An 11,799-nucleotide genomic window follows, 5' to 3' on the forward strand; every position below is an offset into this window, starting at 1 on the left:
GAAAAGATACCTTTTATGGAGTTGTGAAGTCGAGTCACATGTAGTTAGGACACAGTGTTAGTGTAAATAGACACTCCGTTAAAGAAAAATGCCAGAGTGACCAATAACTATGGAAAGTTAAGGCTGTTTACATGATTTTCAGAATAACAAAATACAATCTCAGCATCTGTAGCTTTGTGCGTCATCAGACCACCCGTTACATTCTCTTTATCGTTACCTCATCTTCATCCTCATCTGCTATCTTTTTAATGAGAAATATTTCCTTGCAAATGTGACCGCGATCAAATGAAGGTCAGCCAAAGGCCACACTGCTCTTCCTTGATCGAAACAAAGTTCTGCAGTTTCCAGCTGCTTCAGAGAGCTGTGATCTAGAGATGAAACCAACAAAGGAAGAGGTTTTGGCAGGGGAGCACGACAGCAGGGATCCATATTGCACATTCCAGTCAGGGGAGCTTTATGTTTGTCTATAAAACCTCCTGGAGCGTTTGAAGAGGAAGGGAGACTGAGTGAGCAACGAGGGAATTTCCTATACAGTGTCACAGTGGAGGAAAAGAAAGGAAAAAAGACACCATCTCTCACTTTACGTCTCACTGGCTTTCTCCTCTGTAAAACCACAAATCGCAATATGAACTTGTATGGGGGAAACCCCACATATTCAAATTCATCCTTTCAAATAGATGGGTTACTCTATTTCCCCCCAAAAGGGTTGAGAATAGCTGCAGTTGCCCATAGGGACCCCTCTATATAGGATTAAGCAGTATACTGAGCCACCAAATGAATGGGCCAAATTAGCAGCTAACTGAAGTTTCTGTGGCACAACTGAGTTGCTACAGTATTTTAATTAGTTTGCAAGGATCTAGAACTCTCGAGACCACCAGAAGGTCAAGCAATCCATCACAGCAAGGACAAAAACACACATTTGCCAATAGCAATACTCAATTTCACATCAGTGACTTAGACATGACTTCATCAAACCAAAACATCAGCGCAAAATGTCCCCTGGGAGAAGTTTAAACGTGACAGTTTAAAACTGTGTGATGGCATGTGACCCAACTGGCCTAAAATGAAAATTTTTCCCAAGTGTTTTTGTCTCGTCTCAATCCTCAAGGCTTTGCCAATTCTCCTTTTCCATCTCTGCTGATATCTCCCTCTCTGTTTTACTGTCTAGACATTGATTGGAGCCCTTGGCTATGACAAAGAAAAATGATGTATTACAAGTGATACTTATTGGCCTAACTTGGGAGCTTAGTACACCAGTTTTGCCCAGTACCGCTTTTTTAAGGCTAAAGCTTGGAGGTGTAGTCATTTTCTAGTTTCTGCTACTCTTTAAACCTTTGTCAAAATGACCCTGTTACACCAAGGTACATTTATGCCATGAGACCAGATAGGTATTTTGATACAAAAACACAGCAGTCTGTCCTGACTCAAGAAATCAGTGTTTCCTATTAACTTCCTTTTAAATCAAAAATAGCCTATTTTACACTTCCCATTAGGCATGAGCCCTAATCTGAATACTGTTTTTTGATAGGAAATGACGTGTCAGCAAGTGGCTAACCGTGTCCTTTTAGTGACTCCATAGAATGCATTGTTCGCTTTCTGTGCCTTTCCAAATGCATCACTCTTACAGTTGAGTTCTGCCTTTTTATTAGTATATTAACTAGAAAATCCACTTTTAATCATGGTTCCTCCACCCTTTTATTATATTCTATTATAATAATTTGTGATACCATTTATTTCTAACGTGTGCTTGTTCAAACCTTGAGTGTGAGCAATTTTAACAGTTGCTCATGCATCTGTAGCGGTCTTCATTATTGACGCATTGTGAATGGCTCAAAAGCAGTTAATATGGCACTGTTAATGACTCATATGGCCTGATGTGTCTAAATGGTTAGAAGCTAACAGCGTCCTGTTAATTAGTGCAAGGATTATGTTTGCTAGATGTATGGAGCTCATTGGCCATCTGTTTTATGTGGGTTTTTTAATCCTTGTGTGGGTGATCACATTGATTTGTGAAAATGGCCGTACAGGATGCAGGCAGCTTGAATGTTAATAATGAATCTCAGGATGCCTCCTAATAAAGTAACAGAAAGTAAAGACTGTTTTCTGCAGTGTTATACATAGCTTGTTTTCAAATTTTAAAACTTAACATCCTCTGATGTCAAGGTCTTTTACAAGCTTTCATGCATTCTCACCCAGACTCATATTGTATATGTGTTCACGTTCTGCTGAATTTTTAACCCAGAAACTCACACATAGCTCGGCTCCCTGGAGAATTCAGCCATCAAAACAATCTCTGAAAGCAGCACCCTTAGAAACTTGGTTTAGTGCCTTGGTTTAACAAACCTGTCACACACAACAAATTTGTTACTGTGCGCGCGCACACACACACTTGCACATACACACAGGTCATTCTGACCCAGATTGTGTGATCCCCCAGTAACTTACAGCACTGTTAGTTGCCACTGTACTTGTAGCACAACTAGGGGATAAGACCGAAACAAGCCGAGAAAAGATAAAAGGACGACAGACAAATAAGATGAATAAATAGAGCGGAAAAAAAGACGATGAAAAAAGTAAAGACAGAATGAAAGATAAAGAAAAAAAAATGTATAGATATCCATACGATTGCAATGGTTTCATACATGATAAAATTAAAAATAAAGACCGTCTTCCTTGAATATAAATAAAAGCTAGTAGGAATGCACTGGGAAAATCAAAGCAAAAATGATAAAGCATAATCTCTGAGAGTCCCTCTCCACTATCAGAGATACAGAGCAGAGATGGATCCTCAGAAAAGACATACTTAGTGCCCACAGACACAAACAAACGCTTCCAAAGTAGTCTCTGGTCACCATGACACTGGCAAGGTTGGGACTATGGCACACTTTCTCCTTTGCTGTAATGCATCTAGAAAAGTTTAATATTTCTCACATTTTCCATGCTTTTGAGTTTCAGTGCTTTACTGGTGAAGGAAAGGAGAATAGATTTGTCTCTCTGGAAGCACTAAGAGGGACACATAGGCTGAGTTGCAAAATATCATAGTACCATATGTTATATAGATTTTTCTCTATAGAGTAAAATGGTACCATACTACTTAAAATTAGACATAAACACTATCCCAGGAAAATATCCCAGGAAAACGCTCCCATCAAGAGAACTCCAAACAAGGTATCCAATCACATCTCTCCACCAATTAAATGATTGCTCAGAATGATGCTCAGTGACCAAAAAAAAACCCTTGTCATCAAAACCAGCTGGATGGTTCTCCTCGTACAGCTATATTTGATCAACAGCTCTTTTGATCATGCTATTAAATACAAGTAAGGTATCTCTTGAAGCGAGCTGGACCACAGGTGTGAAAAGGCCATTTGCTTTCAGCTCCATTGCTTTGGAGAGTCTGTAGAATCACCTGGACCTTCTCAACAGAGCTTTCTAAACAATCATTTCTCAAACCACACAGCAATTACCAGCGCAACAGCAGGGTTTAGAAAAAGACAAATACAAGCACATACAGACATGCACGTGTACACACACACACACACACAGCTCTCCAAAAACTGAAAACGAGCTGAGAGAATACAGTAATTGAAGTTTAGTCTTGGCAGGTGGGTGTGTTTGGAAGACCTTTGTGTGAGTGAGGGTCTGCTTACCATCTGAGCCAGCTGTGTTGTATTTTATCATCCACGAAGGTGACCGGTTTCTTTCATAACTAACCATGTCACCATAGTCACAACTGTTTATTTTCCCAAGGCACACCTGCAGGAAAAGGTTTGCTTGTAAGTCAGCAACATTTTCTTGGCTTAAGGCAAAAACAAATATTTGGAAAGAATATTACGAACCCCTGTCAATTTTCTGAATTTAAAAAAAGGTTATATAAATATTATATATATTTATAGGAAGAGTGGTGTAATGTGGTTGGTTCAGTTTTATGGGTGGAACTGGAAAAAGGGAGACAAAAACATTCCTCTGAATCCACATGCACACACACATAAGGAGAGAGAGCTTACCTAATTTTCTATGAATTTTATATCAGTTAAGGGTGGGAACTAATTCTATCCATTTTCTTCTGCATTGATTTACTGAAATTCATAATAAAGTTGTCTCTTGAGCTGTGCCAAATCGATAAAAACCCTATTAGATGCAGTTGTGATCACTGGAGAAAGAAAATTGTCATTAGTTCCTGATGAAAAAAGACCTTGAAAATTGGATTAGATGTTTCACAAGTTCACAGTGCAAAAGACTGTTAAGGCAGACAGTTGTAGATTTCTGTCTATAATACAGATGCTGAGGAGGAGCAGAGAAATTATAGTTAACATTGAATTTTTTAAGGAAAACATTCATTACAAATCCATTAAATGGATTAAATACATTAAATACATATTTATCAATTATGATTTACATGCATTATTTATGATACATACACACACACACACACACACAGTAATGTATTATCACAAACAATACTTTTTTATATCAACGCATGGCAGCAATGTCATGCAAACTCTCTGAATTAAATGCACAAAAGCTGTAACAGGGATGGTATGTATTCAGAATTTACAATTTTGTACCTAAACGGTCCCTACTGGTAACTTAAAATGTTTTTCACAATGAGATGGTTCTTTCCATTAAAGGTTGGTTGGTGCACCTACACTCCTAGAGGAAAAAGGTACAAAAGCTGTCGCTGAGCAGTACCTTCTCACAAAGTACATTTTTGTACATTTTAGGTACTGATACTGACCAAATTTTTAAGAACCTTGTGTTACATGGTTCCACGGATGTTTTTTATGGAACCATAGATACCAATGAAGAACCTTTAATTAATGTAATTATTTTATATATTATCCAACTATCTACTTATGAGTGACCTTAGATCCTAAGAAACATATACTGTCTGCTTTTGTGGCATGGCTTTGTACTCACTCAGACCTTGAAAATACAACCCATGGTAAAAACGACCATTTGTCTTTACATATTTTAATTGATGTTTTGGGCTTTTTAAATCAGAGGAGTATGCAGAAGCATGTGTTTTTGTGTGATTGAGTTAGGCGGCTGTGTAATTAAGGCTGATTGTGGCTGAAAAGCAGAGATGTGGTTTCATCCCTGTGTTTAGTGTTGATTTGATTATGGAAATGAGGCAGCGTCTTGCACTCGGCTCAGTGTGATGTGGCAAAAAAATGAGCTGATAATACGACAAACTTTTTAGAAATTGGTTTCTGTTTCTCAAAGATAACTTGTCAGACACGTTCCTCTGTCACATATTTGTAAAACTTAATACATGTCATTTCAAGGTCCTATGCTTTAAGAGTTGTACATTGCGTTTTAATAAGGGAAGCTCATTAATATTCATTGAAATATTGCTCTATTCCTATACCTACTTAGTGACCTGATTATAATGTTATCATAACTGTATCCAGAGGTCACAAGCTGCATATGTTAATATTGGTACCACTAAAAACTATTTTAAATCAAACATTCGCTGATGTCTCCAGTGTGGTTTTAGGAATCTTAGTTCAGAAGGTGACTTATTATGACTAGTACACACCAGACAAGGCCAAATTGCCACTAAAAATAAATAAATAAATAAAAAATATATATATATATATATATATATATATATATATATATATATATATATATATATATATATATATATATACACACACACACACACACACACACACACACACATACATACAGTATATGTATATATACAGTATATGTATGTATATATATTACAAAAATGCAGCAGCATGGAGGAGGTGAAAGCTTATTATACACCATCCCCAACTCACTTCTATGGGAACCTCTCTATGGGAAAAGGAAGTTGTTGTAAAGAGATGACTTCCTGTATTAACTTCTTCCTGTCTCTTTTTCTTTGCACAATACATCCGAAGCTGATAGCCTAAACGTAATATTTACCTTCTGCTGAGGTAAGGCAAATATAACAGTTGGTTACAAATTACACTACAATCTTCAATGTAATGACTTAAAAAATTGTTAATATTGCTGCCTCAACTATTCTAAAATGCTTCTGCTAGTGATGTAAACGATCAATAAAATTCTTTGTGAAAGTACATGTGTGAAAAATGACTTAAAAAGACACAAGCACTGTAGTCCCAAAGCACTAACCTGACAAATCTGTTTTAAAGTAGCAGTTCAGAAACTGAAGCCGCTAAAGCTGCATCTTCTCAGTCGAGGTGCAAAGCCTTCAGCACAAAAATGAAATGACATTCAGCATGCTGCAAAACACCTGCCAAAACAAAACTCTGCCATTTATGAAACAAAGACACACACCTGTGACTCCACCAGCAGTGGGTTCTTATGATGAAGAGGCTCCAAAATGCACATTTATCGTAATTATTCAAGCAAATCACAAAAAAAAAAAGAAAAAAAACATTTAAACATACACAGCGTACACTCATATATTATGTAAACAAAAACTTTTATTTTGGATATTTGACAGCACTAATATATATTAAATTGGAGCACTGAAGAAATCTAAATGTAAATATTTGGTTAAATTTATCGTTTATCTTGCTCTGTATATTGTCTGAATATTCTCTGTCCTCAATTCTCATCCATCAATGCTGAACAAAAGTACAATATGAACAAAAAAGCCAATATAGGTTCTTCATGGTTTTATTGCAGGAGTTCTGATGGATGAAATTAGACTTTGCAAAGAGAATGAGAGAATTTAATGGCGAGTTACTCCTTAACACTAAAACTCTCTCTCCCACATTCACTACAGTGTCATCTCCAAGCATCACAGATGAAACCTCCTTAGCACCACATTTACCCCGAGTATATCAAGACATCGCCGAGGCTTTCAGCAGGGCCAAAGCCTCACAACTTCCACCCCATCGCTCCAGCAATTGTGGCTTAGGGGTTCATAAGACCTCTCCCACATCCGCCAGGTTTTCTTTATGAAGAAGAATGACGGAGGTCTATGTCCATGCATAGATTATCAAAGTCTTAATGATATTACTGTCAAATGCCATTACCCCTGCCACTGGTGTCATCTGCTTTTAAACAAGTTCAGGCAAGTATTTCACAAAATTCAACTTCGGAAGTGCTTACAACCTGAACTGTATCTGAGAGGGGATGAATGGAAGACTGCATTACGAATACCTTGTTATGCCGTTTGGGCTTGCCAACAGTCCCTTCTGTTGTACAGCAATAGCCTGTCTTTAATATCTCGAAATCGTCCCATCAAAGCCCTGCAGGGTTACTACAACCTCTAACGATACCCATAACACCCTTGGTCTCACATAGCAATCAACTTCATAACCGATCTACCCAACTCACAGAATTACACCATCATCTTAACCGTTGTTGACAGATTCTCCAAGGCCTGCTGCCTCATGCCACTTTTCAAACTCCTCACTGTTCTCAATACTACAAAGATACTGCTTGAACACGTCTTTTGTTTTTATGGCCTACCAATAGATATTGTCTCAGAACACAGACCCCAATTCACTTCATGAGTATGGGAGGCCTTCTGCCAGCAACTCAATTTGTGGGTCCATTTAAAGTACTTAGACTACCACTCTTTCATATCATCTGGCTTTGCCATCTTGTTATCACATGTTTCCCTGTTAAAGCCTGCCTGTGGATCTAGAAGAGAGATTGACCATGAGGAGGTCGGTGACGAAAGTACCCCTCCCATCATCACAGACGGCAAGAAGGCTTATTGAGTTTGGGGGATTTTGGATTTCCAACCCCAAGGTAGGCTTCTTCAGTATCTGATTGATTGGGAGGGTTATGGCCCTGAGGAAAGATCATGGGTAAATGCCCAGGACATCCTGGACCCTTTGTTCTCCACTGAGTATTACCAGTCATATTCAAATAAACCAGGTCCATGTCCCTGTTGTAGACCTCAGCGTCAAAATGCTTCTTGCTTTGGGAGCCACTTGCAGGGAGGGAACTTTGTCACAAATCAGAACTCTGTGGCTCTCTACACTGCCGGAGGGCTCCATCACCTGAGAACTAATTCACTCCAGACTTAATTTCCCATACTACCTCAAACCTAGGCCAGATTGTCTGAATAGGTGTTTACAATCTCCCTCACCCTATTTAAGCAGAAACCCTTAAATACGTAGTCTTTTTTTGTCACGGTGAACGGTGAACATTGTGTTTTTCCCTTATTTCTAAATACTACTGTGTATGACCCACTGATTCTCTGCTGCCTGCCTCTGTGATCTCGCCCCTGTATATCTAGTTGCTGTTGCTTGATTCTTGCCTGACTCAAAGATCTATTTGCAGTTCTTTAATAAACTTAATGTCTCTTAACATTCGTTACGAGAACAGAAACCCATTCATCCTCTGTTCAGCACAACGAACGCATGTGCCTGTCCTCATATGACTGATAGTTCTCTGAATCAATATTGATGTGCTAAATAGAGGTCTTCTCCTCCTGGGAAACCTTCTACAACTGAAGGACATTGAAAATGATCATTAAAGTCTTGCCAAAGACTCATGAATGATCTTGAGATCTTTTGAGGACACAAGAACTTCCCCCATTTCCCTTACCCGCCCACTTGCCATTATTGCTCAGAATGAGTCATAAATAAACGCTGAGAGGGTAATACACATGTGAAATGAGGGGTCAGTGAGCTTGTGGGTGTGGGAGTGTATGCCGAGATCAGATATAAAAAAAGGAGTTCACACGAAATGAAGCTTCTAAGAGCTATTTTATCATGTGTGCCAAGGCGAAGGAAATCAGTGACTGCAAGCATTGAATACTGTTCCGACATTATAGTCAACATACTTTGATGATTTTAAAAGGAGACTCAGGCTCACCAAGGCTACATTACTTTTAATTAAAATTATACCAAAAACAGAAGCCCTGTAAAATATTATTACAACTTACAATAACTCAATGTATTATTGTGATGGCAAAGCCGAAATTTAAGTAGCTACAGTATGGTGTCACATTATCCTTCAGAAAGCATGATGGTGCTCATGAAATATGTATTATTATTATTATTATTATAAATAATGTTGACAATCGTGCCTACAAGTTTAGGGTATGATTTAATTAATAATAAATAAGAATAAGATAAAAATGCATACTTTTAGTTAGCAATGCATTAAATTGAACAAAAGTGACAGTATTTGTATTTTCTACATATATTATTTTATATAATAAATTTAATTTGTAAGATGATGTAAGAATAATACTGTGCCATTTAGAGAGGTGGATTCCTTCTAATTCATGAATATAAAGAGGAAAGAGTGGTGTTTAAACAGCTGCATCTTCTCTCACTGAACTAATGCATCTGACTCTGAGTTCACATAATTCAGTCACCACTAACACCTCTGCTGCTGCCGTACAGTATTCAGAAACATTTCTACGAGTCATGTTCCATTTTTGTGACTGCTTTTGCAGGTGAAAACACAGTTTGAGATGATTATTAATTGCTATAATATCAGAACAATAACTCAATGTATTATTGTGATGGCAAAGCTGAATTTTGAGCAGCTACAGTATAGTGTCACATTATCCTTCAAAAAGCCTGATGTTTTGGTGCTCAATAAACATTTATTATTATGATTATTAATGTTGACAATTGTGCTGCTTATTATTTTTAGGCTGCATCTTCAGCTGCGTCTTCTCTCACTGCACTAATGCATCTGACTCTGAGTTCACATAATTCAGTCACCACTAACACCTCTGCTGCTGCCGTACAGAACTCAGAAACATTTCTACGATCATGTCTCATTTTTGTGACTGCTTTCGTAAGTGAGAACACGGTTTGAGATGATTATTAATTGCTATAATAACAGAACAGAGTCAAAATATAGGAATCCTCAACATGTGACATTTCCTCACTTTTGCAAATCAGTACAGATTTTTGGAAAAAAGTAAATGAATGTATAATAAATTTAAAATGAGTTGAGCTGTGTGACTCCAGACTCGCATTAAACTATAGTAGTGGAATGTGGATACTTATTAGCAGTAACAAGCTTAAAAAGCAATAGAACTGTGTACTGTACATATTCCTCTTAAGTGGCACATTCATGTGCTTTATTGTTCCTAAAACACCATTTTATGACAGAAGTGCTGTCATAATGTAATCATGATGCTGCTAAGCGGTGAAATTTATTCATAGGCCTATAGAGAAAAGGCTGTGAACAGCAATACAGAGTCTTAATGAGAATGCTCATATCAGCAGTGCCAAGACAGTATTCTCACATGCAAACGGCCAACTACTGTAAATGAGTTCTCAATTCAGCTGAATCCAATGGATTGGTGTGGGAGTATTAGTACTGCATGAAGACAATCACTGTGGTAAAGAAAAAAAAAAAAAAAAAAAAAAAGAGCAAAACATTTAGCAATTTGTTTAGTTGACAACCAGAACAAGGGACTCATTCAAATTCACGATGGTTATAGTTCATTAATTGACCTTTGGAGGGGATTCAGGTTTAAATCTGCAAATACTGCATATATTGAATATTTTTAATTGAGGTTTTAACAGTGTTTTTATCATTTTACTTTCTTTTATTAAAGAAGTTAATTTTATACAGCATTAATTTTAGCTTGAAACTGAAGTAACAATTGTCTGTGAAATCAGCTAAAAGAAATGTAGAGAAAAGAAATGTAACTTTGTCCAATGGGAATCAATTGGATCATTATCATTGACGCAATCACATATTTGTCATATGCTGTCCCACCTTGTGCCCGAAACAAAGTGGAATGGAGCTTATTTTGATGAAATGCTTTTTTTTAACATTCATTTAATTAATTTACAACAAACACAAACATTCCATTAAAAATAAGAACACTGAAGTAATGGCTTCTGAAAATTCACAGGAATAAAATCACATTTATCTATTGTTCTTTTAAATTGGAAAATTTCACCATATCCTTGGTTTTACAGTATAAATGTTTTGAAATAAATGCAGCCTTTTAGAGCATAAGTGAAAAAAAAATCAAATGTGTCTGTATTGGTGCAGTTTTGTTTATATGGTTTCAGAAATTTTAAAGCCAGCCAATATGCGATTGCACTGCTTATTCATTCCTTACCATTAGCCTGTGCATTTGCTTTTAGCTCAAATAATGCAAGCAACTAATTTTCAGTCACTCTAGGTTTCTTCGTTGCTAACCATAAAAGCCTCTAAGGACTATTTAATATTAGTTATTAAGACACAGCAGGAGCACTGATGGTAGAGTAATGACTGCTGGAAATGCAGATTAATAACAAAACACTCAACACTATAAAGGCCTGATGGCCCACAGTACTATATATCATAATTAGTGAGGTCTCAGGCATTGTACAATGCAGCTGTTTGTGCAATGACAGCTGAAGTCACATGAAAGCTAATTATTTTTCTTGCCTTCCAAAAGACTAAATACATCAACATGGAATTGGCGATGTGAACAAAGTCTAGGAACCCTTGCTTGCCCTTAATGCTACTTTATAAAAAAATAAACCTGCCTCAAATTAACTACTGACTTGTGCGGTGTTGAACTTTAAATGTTGGGATGGTCAGCTCTACCTTCATATTTGTATATATAGTACAGGTAAATTAAAGGCAAGTTAAACTTGGGTGGAAAAAAATGAGAAATTTTAGCAACAAATGACATTTCCATCAGCTGCATCAGTAAAACATTTTAAGCACTAAATATTTTTACGTAAAAAGTCCTTGGATGGAAACCCGATTACTGATATGATGATGTGATTGATGATATGGTGATTAGATCCACAGCCAATGTAAGACAACATTTAGACAAGACTCTGGATGCTAGTTTAATGTTAGAATCAATATGATCATAACTCATGTAGTCATTTTCATATT

Source organism: Puntigrus tetrazona, chromosome 19, assembly GCF_018831695.1.
Source record: "Puntigrus tetrazona isolate hp1 chromosome 19, ASM1883169v1, whole genome shotgun sequence".
NCBI lineage: Eukaryota > Metazoa > Chordata > Actinopteri > Cypriniformes > Cyprinidae > Puntigrus > Puntigrus tetrazona.